Source organism: Petaurus breviceps, unplaced genomic scaffold (genome assembly GCF_028583685.1).
Source record: "Petaurus breviceps papuanus isolate PSGF00001 unplaced genomic scaffold, PetGlider_PUasm1.0 90977, whole genome shotgun sequence".
NCBI classification, from domain to species: Eukaryota; Metazoa; Chordata; class Mammalia; order Diprotodontia; family Petauridae; genus Petaurus; species Petaurus breviceps.
In genome coordinates, this window is record NW_027187391.1 from 28807783 (window position 1) to 28825982 (window position 18200).

At 36.9% G+C, this 18200-nt stretch overlaps 2 pseudogenes; one reads left to right on the forward strand and one right to left on the reverse strand.

Annotated features, from left to right (window-relative positions):
* Window positions 1-2742, forward strand: part of LOC138153180 (DET1 homolog) — a 92540-nt pseudogene extending 89798 nt beyond the window's left edge.
* On the reverse strand, window positions 2739-3501 carry LOC138153181 (heat shock cognate 71 kDa protein pseudogene; annotated as a pseudogene).
* Window positions 3502-18200: the final 14699 nt, after the last annotated feature.

An 18200-nucleotide genomic window follows, 5' to 3' on the forward strand; every position in this document is an offset into this window, starting at 1 on the left:
GTGCCACCTGGCTGCCCCAATATTCTCACTTTTTTTAAAGAGCTAATTTCCCTCTGGAAATTTCAAAGACTACCTATAAGTGCAAGTGAAAGACCAGCAAACAGTCTCAAATACAGCTTTCATTGACAAATGGTCCTTTCATTTTTCTATGTAGTCACTGTTTCCAGACTTTAGGGCTTTGTATGAAACTGTGGGAGAGAAGAGGTATTAGCCTGGTAATCAAACTGAAGGTCTACAGCACTATTGTACTGACTTCATTGTTGTATGCCTGTGAAACCTGGACAGTAGACAAGCACTATGTCAGAAAATTGAACTGCTTACATTTGAATTGTCTTGGGAAGATTCTGAAGATTACCTGGCAAGGTAAGGTACCATACACTGAGGTCCTCTCTGGAGCTGAATTGTTAAGCATTCAAACTCTACCAGTGAGCACAGCTCTGATGGATTAGCCATATTGTCCAAATACCAAATGCACTTTACCTAAATGACTATTTTAGGGAGCATTCACACAAGGTAAGTGCTAACAAGGAGGACAGAACAAGCAATAAGGCGACACTCTCAAAGTGCCTCTGAAGAACTTTAGTATCATTTGTGAGACATGGGAGACATTGGCACAGAACTGCCCAGCATGGCACACCTGCATCAAAGAAGGGACTGTATTCTTTGAGCAAAGCAGGATTGCAGTGGATCAAAAAAATGTGAGTTGCACAAATCTAGAGACTTCTCCATCCCAGAGGTTCAAATGGGCCATTTCTGCCCAACCTGTGGTAAAACATTCTGGTGCTCATATTGGTCTGATGAGCCACAGTCAAACTCACTGTACCTTGACTCCAACATCATATTGTCATTTTGGTCCTCTTCAAGTATGAAGGGAAAATGACAACAACATCATCTGATCAAAACAAACCAACCAACTAACCGAACAAAAAACCCTTAATGGGGTGTCTCCAAGTAGATTATAAATAACTTATTATCTATGATCTCTTTTTGTAAATGCATCAGAACAAATCATGATTTTAGAAACCTCTGCATAATAGAAGGTAATATATATTTTTAAAAGATTAACCATGACTTCTGGAGAAAAATAAAATTGAATTAAATATTGTTTATGCTTTGCTATGTCCTCAACTTGTTTTTATTTGAAATATGAATATACTTTTAAAGGTTATTAAAATGACAATTTACCCATTAGTTTAAAAATTCAATTTTAAAAACTTCAGTTCAAATTATTATTCTCTCTTTTATTCTTTCTCTAAAAATAGTACCAGATATGCCTTTAGCTTCTCAGAAAAAGCTATATCAATTCATCAAGTTATATTATGTTGAATGTCTGCCTTATTTAATTTTAATAGTTTTTAGAATTTGTCCTGTGAAGAAAGGTGCATGATTCGATGAGACAAAGTCATCATGACAACATTTTATCTGTCATCGTCTGTGTATATAAAGCACACACCAAGATGGACATTTAGATTTAATCATACTTTAAATGATTAATTTCCTTCTGATTCTATTATTTGATAAATAGTCTAAGCCTATGGGATGTTACAGAATAAGGGCAAGATGCAAGTAAATATATACATTTACATTTTTCGTTTTCACAGTATATTTGAGGGTAATGTGCTAGCTTGCTGTATTTTATTTTCAATAGGTTTATAGCAAGTACATTTCACCCTCAAGGACAGTGGAGCTGCTGCATCTGTGTGTTGGCATCACAGTTTCAGAACCACCAGAGGAAATGAACATGGAAAAAAAAAAACAGGACAAAAGTAACTAGACCAGACCAAGTGCATACAGAAGATATCTATGCTTGAGCCAATATAATAGTGGACCATTGAGGACTTGTTTTTTAAGGACTATAAGAAAGGGAAAAAATTGAGATGTAATTATTACATCTCTCCTCATGGCAAACAAGAATAATTGTAACTCCAAATCCATATACCTACTTTCTTATCTATTTAAAAATTTTATGAGAATGATTTATGTAAACATGAAGTGCTTGATCAGGATATTACAGAGAACAGGAAAGGTTTTGTAATTAGTGTACTATAGTAGACCACACCTTTATCATCACACAATTGACTGAAAAATGTTGATAATACAAAATCTCATGGAGCTATTCAAAACTATTCAAAACAAAACATTTGTTTCAGCAAAGTGAAACACCACTCTAAAGTCTCACCTCAAATAGGATATCTTCCAAGCCTTTGTCCTCATTCTATAATACATTTTGAAAGATGTAGTAAGGGAGGTAAACTATTTGATGATTCTTTGATCATTAATATGAAGAGAAAATTTTACCATAGTCAGACAGGAGGTCCAACACAGAGCCTGAATTAAGAGAGAATCCCTATAGATGGTGAGGTCCATGAAATGCTCTATTTTGGGGATGACACTGCATTTTTTCTCCAATTTTAAATAGATGTTATTCCCCAGGACAAGAATTGCATTTCCACTTTTTTACAGTACTGATAAAGTGCAGTGTTGTTCACTTCTGTCCCTCTGACCACATTCAAGTATTCAGAATGCCAGATTTACACAGTAGCTTAAATGTTACTTTTAAACAGCTACTGCCTTGGCTACAAATTTGATTCCTTCAGTTTTTGGAAAGTTTTGTGGAATGCTAAGAGGTGTGTTTAATTGACCTCTTCATTGGTGCATCCAGAAGAAGCACCTTCAGATGGGGCTGCTCCACCCCCTGGGAACCCACCAGGCATGCCTGCTGGCATGCCCCCTGCACTCTAGTAAAGCGTAGTAGTGATGGGGTTGCAGACCTTCTCCAATTCTTTCTGCTCATGCTCAAATTCTTCCTTCTCAGCAGTCTGGTTCTTATCCAGTCAGCTGATTATTTCATTACAGTCATCAACACTCTTCTGTTTGTCTTCATCACCAATTTTTCCTTGCAGTTTTTCATCCTCTACGGCTGCTTGCATATTGAAATCATAAGATTCAAGAGAATTCTTGGAAGACACCTTGTCTCTCTTCTTTTCATCCTCAGCCTTGTATTTGTCAGCCACCTGGACTATATGCTCAGTGTCCTCTTTGCTCAGACGTCCTTTATCACTGGTGATGGTGATCTTATTCTCCTTGCCTGTGCTCTTATCCACAGCAGAAACATTGAGGATGCCATTTATATCAATGTCAAATGTTACTTCAATCTGAGCAACACCCCTGGGTGCTGAGGGGGTTCCTGTGAGCTCAAATTTGCCAAGCACGTTGTTATCCTTTGTCATCGCTCTCTCACCTTCATAAACCTGAATAAGCACACCAGGCTGGTTATCCGAATAGGTGGTAAAGGTCTGTGTCTGCTTGGTGGGGATGGTGTAATTACTTTTGAACAGAATAGTCATAACTCCACCAGCAGTTTCAATTCCAGGGGAAAAAGGAGTGACATCCAACAACAGCAAATCCTGCACATTCTCAGATTTATCTCCAGACAAAAATGGAAGCCTGGACAGCTGCACCATAAGCAACAGCATCATCAGGATAGATACTCTTGTTGAGTTACTTGCTTTTGAAGAAATCTTGCAGAAACTTCTGGATTTGGGGGATTCAAATGGAACCACCCACCAGCATGATGTCATGAATCTGACTTATTTAGTTTGGCATCTCTTACAGCCTTTTTCACAGGGTCCAGCCTGCCATGGAAGAGATCAGTATTTCAAAGATCAAGAGATTCAGCTCTTCAAAATGGGCCCTGGTGATTGATGTATGGAATTTAAGAACTTCACAGAGGGAGTCAATCTTAATAATGGCCTGGGTACTGGGAGTGTACACTTTGGACGTTCACAAGCAGTGTGAAAACAGCGAACAGCCCTATTGTTCACACTGATGTCTTGTGCTTTCACTTGAACTCAGCAATGAAATGGTTGACCATTAAGTTGTCAAAGTCCTCCCCACCCATGTTGGTGGCCCCAGCTGTGGACTTGACCTCAAAGATGTCATTTTCAATGGTAAGAATGGAGACATCAAAAGTGCCACCTCCAAGGTCAAAGATGAACACATTTCTCTCGGCACCGACTTTTTTGTCCAAGCCATAAGCAATAGCTGCAGCAGTTGACTGACTCATTGATGATTCTGAGCACATTGACACCAGCTATGGTTTCAGCATCTTTGGTGGCCTGATGCTGGGAATCTCTGAAATAGGCTAGTACTGTGACCACAGCATTTGTGACAGTCTTCCCAAGGTAAGCTTCAGCAATTTCTTTCATCTTGGTCAAGACAACAGAAGATACTTCTTCTGTATAGAAACTCTTGGTCTCCCCTTTGTACTCTGCTTGGACCTTAGGCCTGCCTGCATCATTCATCACCGTAAAAGGCCAATGCTTCATGTCTGACTGTACAACTGCATCTTCAAATCTGTGACCAGTCAGATGTTTGGCATCAACAACTGTGTTGGTGGGGTTCTTTGCAACTTGAATCTTTGCAGCATCACCAAATAAATATTCTGTGTCAGTGAAGGTGATATAGCTTGGGGTGGTCCTGTTTCCTTGCTCATTAGTAATGATCTCCACTTTCCTGTATTGGAAGACTCCCACACAGAATTAAGTGGTCCCAAAATCAATGTCAAGTGTGGGTCCCTTTGACATGGTTGCTGGGGAGTTGGGGGTCATAGCTGACCACTGTGGAGAATGAAAGCCTGCTGCTGCACTGAGTGAACCGCTGGCATTGTATTAATTGCATTATTTTCCAGAACACTGTAAGGCCTTCTAAATGAAATCTGTAGTTTCAAGAGTTTGGGATAGACTTTAGAAAAACCAAGTAGATAGAGAATATCTATTTTCCATACCATGATATACATTTAAATAGACAACAAATAGAATCTACCCATCAGGATACAAACACACACTCACACACATGTGTATGTATATATAAACATACATACATACACACATGTATATATATGTATGATGTTTGTATATATGTATAGTGTGTGTAGGAGACAGATACTGCAAATGAACAATGAACAGAACCAACATTGAATGAGAAGAGTGGGCTAGATTATCATTCTTAGAATATCACAGTTTCCTAAGAATTGAAAATGAGAATTACCCAAAAAGCAGTGGAGACAAACATATAGAATATGACCAAGCAACAACACATTATAAGTAAGGACTTATGTGGGGTAATTGGTATAAAATATGTCATTAGAGAAATATATACTTCAAAAAATGTTGGGCCAATCACATAGTAAGAGGGAGTACAAGGTAATGGGATAGTTAATATGCTTCCTTAGTATCCATGAAATTTGAAGAGAATAAAAGGAAGTCTTTAAACACACTGAGTATACCCCCTGTGTCAATTTTTAGGGGAATATGATTGTGACTTTTACAAGTTGTCAGGCACAAATGGATCATATTCTCTATTGGTGAAGGAAATAACTATATTTATGAGATCATAGATAATATCATAGATCTAGAGCCAGAAGAAATCTCAGAGTTTATCCAGTCTAGTTCCCTCATTTTATAGATAAGGAAATACAAGTCTAAAGAGGAGCACAAATGCTACATGTCAAAATAGAAAAACTTGGATTTTCTTTTTTCTAATAAATTTTTTTGTTTATCTTATTTTTATTTATTTATTTTGCAGGGCATTTGGGGTTAAGTGACTTGCCCAAGGTTACACGGCTAGTTTTTGTGTTAAGTGTTTGAGGCTGGATTTGAACTCAGGTCCTCCTGACTCCAGAGCTGGTGCTCTATTCACTGCACCACCTAGCCACCCCCAAAACTTAGATTTTCAATGACAAACCTCACCAAAGAAATTAAAGAAATAAAAATAGATTGGGGATGCAAATACACAGATGTGAAAGACAATCAAGGAGAAAAGAAATAAAAAACAAAACAAAAACAAAGTTAAGGAAAATAAGAGCATTAAAAGATAAATGTTTTAGGGGTAAAGGGGCCATTAGGTGCTATTCCTTCAAACCATGTGAGATCCAGGTGAAAGGTATTCAAAGCTCTGAAATAGCTTGAAGATAAGTACCAGGTTGGGAAGTAGTCCCTTAAGAATGAGCAACTATAGGAGAACTCTGGATTCTTGGGTCAGAGGTCAGACTGTTTCAGGATGGGAGATATACTTCTTTGTATCAAATTAATCCAGAGGAAAATAAAGCTACAATGAGTTTTGGCACATGTAGTAGAGTTAGAAGTGGTTGTCTGAGCCATGATATGATCCACATCTTCAACTGAATTGAGTCCATATTCTAGATTTTCTAGTGATGGTTCTGATATTTATGTAAAATTAAATTGATCTCAGACAAGAAACTGGTAATTATTATTGCCTAGTTTCACTAAGTCCATTACTACATATAACAGGGAGTCCTTAGCAGATATAAAATGTGGGTCAACAGTATTAGTTCCTCTCTCTTGCTTGCATATCTTGAAAAACTATCGATATTTTCGACACTTTAGAATGCAGATTATTATATCTGTATAACTATCCCTGGATTATGGGCAATTGTTATTTTATTTCTGTTTTCTCACCCAGGGAGAGCCATATATAGATTTGAAAAGAGAATAAACATATCAAACACAAAATTTAGATAAAACCGAAGAATAATGAAAGGATGGTAAGAAAGCAACTGAGTACTCTTTAATGTATTCAAGTCACTTGGACTATATGAACTCTCTGTGGCATCAGGGTATTGAAAAAGTGGTAGTCATTATTGACAAACTGCTGTCAATGATAGTTGAAAAATTGTGGACAAAAGATGAATGGCTAACCTTTGATCTAACAATACCACTATTGTCTATATATCCCTAAGGAGAAAAGAGAGAAAAGAGCTATATGAAAAAAATTTACATAGAAACACATATTTTGTTTAGCAAAGGTCTCAAAACTAAGAGTATATCCATCGTTAGGGAAATGGCTGGACAAGTTATATTATATGAAAGTAATGGGATATTATTATATGATAAGAAAACAATGATGAAACGGGTAGATTCAGAAAAATCTGAAAAGATATGAATTGATTGAGAATGAGCGAGCAGAACTAGGAAAACAATTTATGCAATGTCTGTGACATTATAAAGAAAAACAACTTTGAAAATCTGAAGAATTTTAGGTCTTTATGAAAATGGTACTCCATCTCATCTCTCTGCCCTTCATTGTCTCTTCCCCATGATTGAATACTCCTTTTCCTTATAGTCTTAGAGGACACTACAATGGTGAGAATAAATTTTTAGTATTATGCTAAATTTTGAATATCAATGAGGAAATTAAATTTATTTTATATATTTAATAATTAATTCTGTTCTTTATTGACTCTCTTCTGTGTTGATGTCCTATTTTATGTTTGCTCAAGCCACATTTCTACATCCCAGAATTAAGCTCAAGAATGAGATTTTCCTTATAAGTTAGTTGAAATGTATAATGAAAAGGAAAATTATTTATCATTCATGCCATTAATCCCTGGGGCATCTGCTTTTTTGTCTATAAGCTTCAACCGGTTATAATGGGAATGTAAATTTTAAAGATCTTCCCTGCCCCTAGGCTAAAGTGCACCTGGAGCCTGGGGTAGGAGGATTGTTTTTCAGTAGATACTTCTTGATTGGCCAGTGGGTCCAGAAGGTTGTTACATTTTCTGAGCCAGGAGAAGGCTATATAAGCCCTGATGTGTAGCTTTGTTTTGGGGCTCACTTTGAGAGGTGTTCTATGATTTGATCTGGATTATGGGAAGCCATTGTCCAGAGCCCCCCAGCTTTGAAAAACCCAGATGTTGAAACCAGATGTTGATTTGGTATGGATGTAATGACTGGACAGTTTGGAAAGCTGTCTACTTGATCTGTTTCTGTCTTGATATAATCTGCCTGTATACTTTGAAGTTCAGGGTGCTGACCTTTTTCCCCTGAACAAGGTAAACGATATATGTCTGACTGATTAAAGTAAGCTTGTTAACCCATTTTGAGTTGCTTTCCTTTAACAAAGCAGATCTAAGAATCTGTGATGGCAGCCACCCTGGGGACCCTGGAGTGCTTGCTGCTACACCAGTCTAACCTAGTGCCACCCTCCAAAAGATATATCTCCATCCTTTCCTGTCCTTGGGTAATTAGAGGAGATTGGATATCCTCTAAGGGGAAAGTGTGTTGGGGGGCACTGATCCACTAGTAAAGATTAAAAGAGACAGAAGAGTCCCATAAACATTAACTTCTTTAATTGTCAGATAGTAGCATAATTAACCTCATCTGAATGCCAACACACTTTTCTTAGTATAGCCAATTGTAATATTCCTAGACCATCTTCTTTCCTGTTTGTCAATAAAGAGGGTCTCCCTTCCCATTGGGATTCCTAGTCTTATCGAAGTGGCCTGCCAGGCCTGCCTTGTTAACAGTTATACTCATCACTGTTATGAACTGATTTTGCTTGGAGTATTTACCTCAGTTTATATTTATTGTATTTACTTGATATATCACATTTAAAAGAGATCACTGAGAAACTGTAACATATCAAGATGGTTTAAATAACAACAAAAGCAACAAAAACAGCAGCAGCAACAAAAATAGTAAGAACAACAACTGGAAACCAAAAGACACACAAACTGGTCTTAATTCCAATGCATTCCTTCTTTAATTATTTCCTGTTTTTCCTGTATATAGCTTGCCTTGTATATATTTATTCGAATGTTATCTCCCTCATTCATTTATAAGCTCCTTCAGGGCAGGGACTATCTTTTGCCTCCTTCTTGTATCCACTTTGTTTATCAAATGTATAATAAATAAATGATTGATTGAAATGACTAATCTAGGGAATTTAATCATATACTACTAAAAATATTAGTTCCCTGTCATCATACATTTTATTTTATTCAACATTTTATTTGCCATCACCCTTAGTATAGTAACCTAAACCTAGTAGGTTTTCAAAACATCTTCCTTAATTAAACCAGATTAATTGCAGTTTCTTTTCATTCTTTTATAAAGTTCATTTATTTTTAGCTTTCAACATTCACTTCTATAAGTTTTAAATTCCACCCCCCCTCTTTCCCCTCCTCCCTTCCCAAGATGGAATGCAAACTGATATAAACTCTACATATACATTCCTATTAAACATTCCTGTTTTCACATTAGTCATGTTGTCTAAAAGAGTTATAATGAATGGGAGAAACCATGAGAAAGAAAAAAAAAGAAAATAGTCTTCTTCACTCTGCATTCATAGTTCTTTCTCTGGATATGGATGCATTTTCTTTCATGAGTCCTTTGGAACTGTTTTAGGTCCTTGCATTGCTGAGAAGGCTAAGTCTATCAAAATCAGACATCACATACTGTGGCTGTTACTGCATACAATGTTCTCCTGGTTCTGCTTGCTTCACTCAGCATCAGTTCATATGAGTATTTCTAGGTTTTTCTGAAGTCTGCTTCTTCATCATTTCTTATAGCACAATAGGATTCCATTACATTCATATACAACAACTTGTTCAGCCATTCCCCCATTGATGGGCATCCCCTCAATTTCCAGTTCTAGGTCACCACAAAAAAGTGGCTATAAATATTTTTGTACATGTGGGTCCTTTTCCCCATTTTTATGATCTCTTTAGCATACAACCCTACAAGTGGCATTGCTAGGTCAAAAGGTTTGCACATTTTTATAGTCCTTTGGGCATGAAATGCTCTCCAGAATGGCTGGATCAGCTCATAGCTCCACCAACAATGAATTAATGTTCCAACTCTCCCACATTTTCTCCAACATTTATAATTTTCCTGTTTTGTCATGTTAGTCAATCTGGTAGGTGTGATGTAGTACCTCAATTCTTTTGATTTGCATCTCTTTAATCAATAGTGATTCATAGCATTTTTATATGACTTTATATAGCTTTAATTTCTTCCTCTGAAAATTGCCTATTCATATCCTTTGACCATTTATCAATTAGGGAATGACTTGCATTCTTATAAATTTGACTCAGTTCTCTGTATATTTTAGAAATGAGGCCTGTATCAGAGACACTAGTTTTCTGCTTCCCTCTGTAATGCCATGCACAAGCAGCTTTCCATAAGAATGCTACTGTGAACAGCTTTTCAGGTTCTGATTACACAGTATAGTGAACACTCTATTTATTCCATAACAAATCAAAGCAAAACATTCACAGAAAATCAAGGTACAGCATTCACAATATTACAACTTATCGCAGCACAACAGCTTATCATTAAATTGGCCACATAGTTTTCACCAAAGTGGTCACAATATTTAGAACAAAGAACAGTCATCTCAAAGTACAATAGTCAAAGTCTTCTACTCATGGGGCACACTTGATTAACTCAATCAGTCATTTATTCAGCAATCAATTATTAAGTATCATACACAAACCCTCCACCCCTAGGTCACTAGTAAACTACAATTTTATCATTAATCAGTGTCCAAGGAGAGGTCTTTTCATCTTGACTTGGGGTCTGTTCTCAGATTCCCTGGATCCCTTTCCATGGTCCCAGATTCTACCTGGATTTACCAGACTGTCACCAGGGTTCAATGGCAGACAGCTGCCAGTTCCTTGTCCAGCTTTCTAGGTAGGTCCTGCTCCACACTGAAGTTCACAGGGTCTGATCCATGTCAGATCCTTCACAATTTACGCTCCAGGGAATTCAAGGCTTAACCAAGCCACAAACAAAGTCTCAGAATTCCAGTCATACTTCCTCAGTCACCTGGGCTCCTGGCTCCAGGCTCCTGGCTCCTGGGCTCCTGTTCAGAAGAAGCTCTACCACCACAAGTTGTCAGGAAATTCTCGCTCAGTTCTCAATTCTCTCTTCTTTAGCTGCTCTGCCACCAGATGCTGGTCCCAAGAAAATTCTGACTATGCCTCTCTGGGGATTTTCTTATATACACAGCATTAGCAACTTCCTGTTTCAGCCAACCCCTTCCTGTTATGTCAGCAACAAGAGACAGGAGTTCATACCTTCTGTTTCCTCAATAGAGGCTTGATCAATTGCTAAGTGCTAAGTACCTGCTACCTTTGCCAACACAAAGGGATCTTCACATTCAAATTACATTACCATTACACCCTCCTAATCTTGGTTGCATTGGCTTTGTGCAAAACCTTTTTCATTTAATGAAATCGAAATTATCCATTTTGCATTACATAATGTTCTCTATCTCTTGTTTGTTCATAAATTCTTCCATTCTCCATAAACTATTCCTTGCTTCCCTTATTTGTTTATAGTGTCAGTGTTTATACCTAAATTGTGTACCCATTCAGACTTCATTATGGTATGCCATGTTAGACATTGCTCTATATCCAGTTTCTGCCATACTATTTTCCAGTTTTCTTAGCAGTTTTTGTCAAATAGTGAGTTCTTATCTCAGAAGCTGGGGTCTTTGGATTTATGAAACAGTAGATTGCTATAATCATTGACTACTGTGTCTTGTGTACCTAAATTGTTTCATTGATCTAGCCCTCTATTTCAGCCAGTACCAAGTAGTTTTGATGATTGCTGCTGTGTAATATAATTTAAGATCTGGTATGGTTAGGTCACATTCCCTAGCATTTCTTGTAATTAAGGTTTCCTTTCATTCTTTTTTTTTAAAGCAATTGGGGTTAAGTAACTTGCTCAAGGTTACACAGCCAGTTATTTTTGTGTGGGTGCCACGTATCTGAGGCCAGAACCGATCCCAGGTCTCTCGACGCTGGGGCTGGCACTCTTACTCACTGCGCCACCTGGCCGCCCCTGGTTTCCTTTCATTCTTGAAGGACACTTTGTATTCCCCAGAATCCATGTTTCATAACTAAAAATCTTCATTTACAGGAAACGTGAATTGGTTTCTTCATCTGCAAAATGTAAATAATAATGCTTGCATTGCTTATCTCTCAGGGATATATAGAAAATACTTTGTAAACTTTGAAGTAATGTATAAATGCCAGCTGTTGTTGATTTTATGATTATCATTATTATTATATGAGTTAAGGCAGGATGTCCTCAGAGCTCTCTAGCAACTTTGCTTTCAGTTTTATGACATTCAATATCCCTTCCAACTCTGTGAGTCTATGGTTGTATTCCCAGTTCCATTTTCTTGCTTTTAGCTTTTCTTAAAGAAACTAAACATCTTTCAGATGACTGAATATTTTCTGATGTAAAAAATAAAATATTCTAAGAGTATATGGACTTACATATAACCAATTTTAGCTGCTGTTTCTTCCTACCCCATCATTTGTAGGAAGTGATAAAGAACAATGAAAGGGGCAAAGGGAAGTGAGAAAGACAAGAAAAATAAAGCTGTTAGTCTGTATAATTCATAAATAATATAGTAAGCCCAGTACTTCAAACTATGAAAGGTGAAAATACCTGACGTCATGGCTAGGAAAAAGGCAACAAATAATCATTGTCATGGCATATATGCCTTAAGGGTGAAGGGTTTTAGGCTGTGCAAAGAGTAGGAGAATATTTGGAGCCAACAGTTGTATTTCTTTGACAGAAGAAACAGCTTCAAAGAGTTGTATTTGTCCTATTCATGGACCCCAGGGAAAAGAAACAACCACATTCACCTATGATCAAATTATAAGGCTTATTAATAACATGAAAATCGGCAATATAGTACTAATTCACAAAAGAGAAAAAAAGGATGCAAGAAAACATGTGTTCCTGGCTCACCAATGCTCTTGAATCCCAGTCTTATTGTTGTTACGACAAGAATGCAATTGTATACATTAGTGAACCTCAGGAAATCTAATGTATTCAGAATTAGGCATCATTTCCCAGTAGCCTCAGGTGGTTAGGGTCTGTGTAATTTTATATTGAAATAGACAAAGGGATCTGGAGACTTTTAGAAATGTATCAAAAGCAGACCACAAGTCTCTCTGAATACACCAACCATGTGTAGGAAAGATAATGATAGGCAGAATGGTTGGTAGAATTCCTTTGTCATCAAGGGCCAACTTAAGGGTTCATAATTATTTTGGCTATTTATAGCTATATTCACCACCATCCCTTCTTAGTAGGGAATGTGCTTATTTCTAACTCACCTAAATCACCATGCATGAGGGCACAAGTTCTTCCAGCTAGACATGACATGGGGATATAGAAAAAAAATAGACTGAAGGGAGAAGAATAGAAAAGTCTGAAAAGGATAATAAGCAGGTTGGTGTGAACTTAGTACAGAGAGCTACTGGTAGAAAAGACAAGGAGAGAGATTGTGTTAGGTTGTTCTGAAATGCCTGGTGTTGAGGTTTGATAATGAGAAGAGAAGTGCTTTATACTCTTACAGATGCTATTCTACTGAAAGAATGTTTTCCTTTGGCCACGGGGAAAAAAAAAATCACGTGACCTTTAAAGTACCCAAAGTAATAAAGAGACTGGGAAATATGAGCAATATGAAGAAAAGAAAGTTGAATTTGAAAAGGTAATAATTATGATCATTTTGTTAATGTTAGCAAGGGTAGAGTGAAAAGAGTCCTTTCTGTAGAGGCAGAGAATCTGAGTTTTAAGTATGGGCTCTGCCACTTTCTATTTGTATCGCTTTAGGTAAGTCACTCAAATCACTCCTGTCCCCATATTATTTATTTATAAAATAAAATAATTGAATGAGATGACCTCCAAGATCTCTTTCAATACTAACCATATGATTCTATAGAACGATACCATAAGGAATGTGCTGAAAAATGTTTAACAACAAGATTTCTGGGAGGCAGGAAGGTACCCATAACACACTTTTAAGATTAATCTGCATTTTAAACATTTCTCCATCACCTTCTCAAAGATAGGCAATCATCAGAACCAGAAATCAAACCCAAATTTGTAATGTTTGCCAATCTGAGGTATGCATTTTCACACCAAAAATTTAACAATCTGTTTTTTTCCCCTAGACAGTTTGATTTGACTCCTAGATACCACCCATATTTTTTTTCAGATAGGAAGACATTCATTCCATTCTTCAGGGAAAGTCACGAAGAGAAATTTGTGGCCAGAGTGTCAGTTGCTGTAGTCTGGGGCTATGAGAAGGTCTGTATCATGTCAGTGCTCAAGGCAATAAGGTGGTAATGAAACAGCAGGGACGAGAGGGCTACTCAGTGGCAAAAGAAAAATCACACAACTTTTCAAAAATAGTAGATTATTAATGCTGAAAGAGACCTTAAAGATCATCTATTCTAACACTCTCATTTGACAGAGGAGGGAACTGTGACATAGAGAGCCCAAATAATGGGTCAAATCTCACACAGGTAAGTAGAAGCAGATTCTAGAGGGAAATTCAGCTCGCCAGACCTCACATTTAATGTTTTATCTATTTATTTATTTTTTTGAGTTTTGGAGCAGGGAAGTTTTGAATTAGGGCAATTGGGGTTAAGTGACTTGCCCCAGGTCACCTGGCTAGTTTTGTGTTCTGTCTGAGTCCGGATTTGAACTCAGGTCCTCCTGACTCCAGGGCTTTTGCTTTATTCACTGCACCACCTAACCGCCCCTAATATTGTTTTCTGATACCACTGATCTGTCACAATTGAAAATAAAAAAAAAATGGTTTCTAATGATAATAACAGCTGGCATGTATATGACAGTTACTGTGTGCCATGCACTGTGCTAAATGTTTTATAATTTTTTCTCCTTTGATTCTCCCTGAGAGATAGGTGCTATTGTTATCTTGATTTTACATATAAGGAAATTGAGGCAAATGGGGGTTAAGTGACTTGCATAGGGCCACACAGTGGGTAAAGTGCCTAAGGCTAAATTTGAACTCAGGTCTTCTTAATTCCACACCTGAAACTCTACTATACCACTTATCTGCACCTAATAAAGGATAGTATCAGAAAAATGGTCAATTTTACTCTTTTTTTATGTGGCTGAGAAAATAAATATAATTTCCCCCTAGATTTTTACATTTAGCATTTGTAAATAGCAAAAAAAAAATCTCAGAGTAGGGAAAGATTTCAGAAATCTATTACAAACTGAATCTGATTAGGAACTCCCCTCTAAACCATTGCTGAAATAGTTTTTTAGCTCTGAAAATATCTAGTTATTTGTAAATTTACTATTTCTCAATGCAGTCCATTTTGATTTTGGACAATTCCAATCATTAGGAAGTTTTTACCCTTTCTTTTAAGTCTTAAATATCTTCCTATCTTTATCTTTAATGCATAGCTCTTATTTCTTCTCATTGGTGTCAGGTAAGGGGGGAAAGTCTAATTCATTTTCTCCATGTCAGCCATTCAAATAATTCACAGAATCATAGAATTTCTGAAGTGAAAGGAATCAGAGTGGCTGTCTAGTTTAAAATGTTCATGAAATAGAGTCCCCTTTACAATGAATGTGAGAATTTATCACTCTGCCTTTGCTTAGAGACCTTCAAAGAGCAGGGAGGAGCCCAATTCTATCTTAGATAGCTCTAAGTCTTAGGACATGAAATTTGCCCATTTGTAATATATCGCTGCTAATTTGGTTCTCTGAGACAAGATAGAAAAAAAGACAAATCCTTCTTCAAAGTGAGAGACCTACAAATTCTTGCACACGACTATCTCCCCTAAGTTTCCTCTTCTTAGGGTCAAAGATCCCCATTTCTTTTATGGCATGAACTTGGGTCCTTTACTATCTTGGTGGCCCTACTCTGGATATTCTAAATTATCAATGGCTTTTCCAAGACTTGGGTCCAGAATAAAACACAATACTCCTTTTTATCACCTTTAAATCACCTTTTTATTCCTGGGAGTCATACCTCTCTTAATGTAGTCATGTCATATTAAACTATTTTTGCTGCTGTGCAGTTCAAACTCATACATTAATTACTCTGTCATCTTTCCAGTTCATTCTATTAATGCTTTTATATTAATGATATATAATAAATAAATGACTCCAGGCTTCTCAACGTCTTGGCTACCCTGTCCTAGATGTGACTCAGTTTGTCAATGTCTATACCTAAAATATGTCTCTAAGAACTAAATGTAATACTCTAGATGTAGTTGCAATAGCCTGTCTTCCTTTTCTCTGAATGCTATACCTCTATTATTATAGCTCAAGATTTCATTTATTTTTTTAAAAAATACATGCTACACTGTCAATTCAAATGAAGCTTGTAAAAGAAAGATTGTTAGGTTCAATTTTATGTTTCCTGTGGCTCAGTATATAGGTTGTGCATATATGTGTATATGTATATTTGTATGTTTGAAGCAGCAACAGAGTGGAATTCAAAGAACATTGGCTTTGGAGTTAGAAGACTTGGAAGAAATCTTATATGTCTATGTCATTTCATCTTATAGATGTGGAGTTCACAGAGTGAGTGGAGTTCAAAGAACAGAGTGGAGTTCAAAGAACATTGGCTTTGGAGTTAGAAGACTTAGAAGAAATCTTATATGTCTATGTCTATGTCATTTCATCCTATAGATGTGGAGTTCACAGAGTGAGTGGAGTTCAAAGAACAGAGTGGAGTTCAAAGAACATTGGCTTTGGAGTTAGAAGACTTGGAAGAAATCTCATATGTCTATGTCATTTCATCCTATAGAATGTAAACTTCTTGAGGGCAGCTGTTGTTTACTTTTTTTGTCTTTGAATCCCTAGTACTTGGTACATAGCAGATACTTAAAGATTGATAGTAAAGAAGTGGAAAAATATAGGAATTTTATTAATAGAGATGGCTAAATATGTTGGTGACTTGTAATACGTAAGCAGTCCTACCTACTCCCTCTCCCCTTTTCCATCCATTCTCTATTAAAGTGCATATGTCATCTTCCCTTTTCTAGTCACCATTGATACCACACACACACACGCACGTACAAATGCACACGTATGTACATACACTCAAACACATTCATGCACACATATATAATACATAACTATATCTATCCAACCATAGTAATTCTAGGGCATTTTCCATATGACAAAACCATGCATGAAAGGATCCTATGGGATAGAGCTGTTGATTACCTCAGATACCTACATGACATTTAGGTCTGTTTCATTGTGATCAATAAATACCCCTTCTCTGGATAGTACTCATCCCACCTTCTGCCTAATGCCTAATGCCTTTGGAACTCCATCTATATCCCATTTGGGGTGCAGATGAGGGTGAAACAAAGATATTTCTCAGAAGAACAGGAAACAACAACCATGGAAATCATAATTGAGCAAGATAGCCAGGTTTCAGTGAGATTGAAAAGAGAGAGAGAGATGGAGAAATCAAGATAAATAATTTACCTTTGAGCAGACAGAAGGTTTCAGTGGAACTAGAGGAATACAGACAGGCAGGAATATACCAAAACAAAAAAGAGAGAAAAATATGAGGCAGAGCCAAGATGGCCGAATAAAGGCAGGGACTCACCTGAATTCTCCCCTAAACACCTCCAAATACCTTTAAAAATGACTTTAAACAAATTCTGGAGCAGCATAACTCACAAAAGATGGACTGAAGAAAATTTCCAGCCTGACAACTGGGAAGGTCAGCAGGAAAGTTCTGTTGTATCAGGGTGGGAGAGGAACACAGTCCAGCACAGGCCATGCTAGCACAGAGCTGGCCCCAGCAAACCCAGAGCAGGCCTTAGCATGACTGAATGAGTGGCAGCACATAAATCTCTCTTACCCTGTAGGAAAGTAAGTGGGGAAGGGGTAGGAGAAGGGGTGGGGCAGAAAGGAGGGCAGATTGAGTGAGGGGATAGTTAGAAGTAAAACACTTAAAAATATATTTATTTTCTTTTAGTTTACAACATCCAGTTCCACAATCCCTTGAGTTTCAGATTTTTTCCCCTTGGCCTCAATGGTGACATGCAGTAAAATGTACAATCTATAAATACCTTCACATTAATCATTAGTCAAGTTGTAAAGAAGGATTATAACCATGCATACCCTTCGATCTAGAAATACCACTACTAGGTCTTTATCCAAACAGAAATCAAAACAAAAAGGAAAAATGATCCATATGTACAAAAACATTTATAGCTGCTCTCTTCTGGGGAATAATTAATTGGAAATCGAGGGGATGCCCATCAATTGTGGAATGGTTGAACAAGCTGTAGTAGGTGTTTATGATGGAATATTATTGTAGCATAAAAATGATGAGCAGGATACTCTCAGAAATACCTGGAAAGACTTATTTATGTTAGCTGATGAAAAAAGAAATATACTGTGTACAAAGTAATAGCAATATTGTAAGATGATCACTTGTAAATGACTCAACAATTATTAGCAATACAACAAAGCAAGTCAACTCTGAACGACTTATGAAGAAAAATACTAGACATTGCCAGAGAAATAACTGATGGTGTCTTAATATAAATTGAAAAAAACTTTTTTTAAACTTTCCTTATT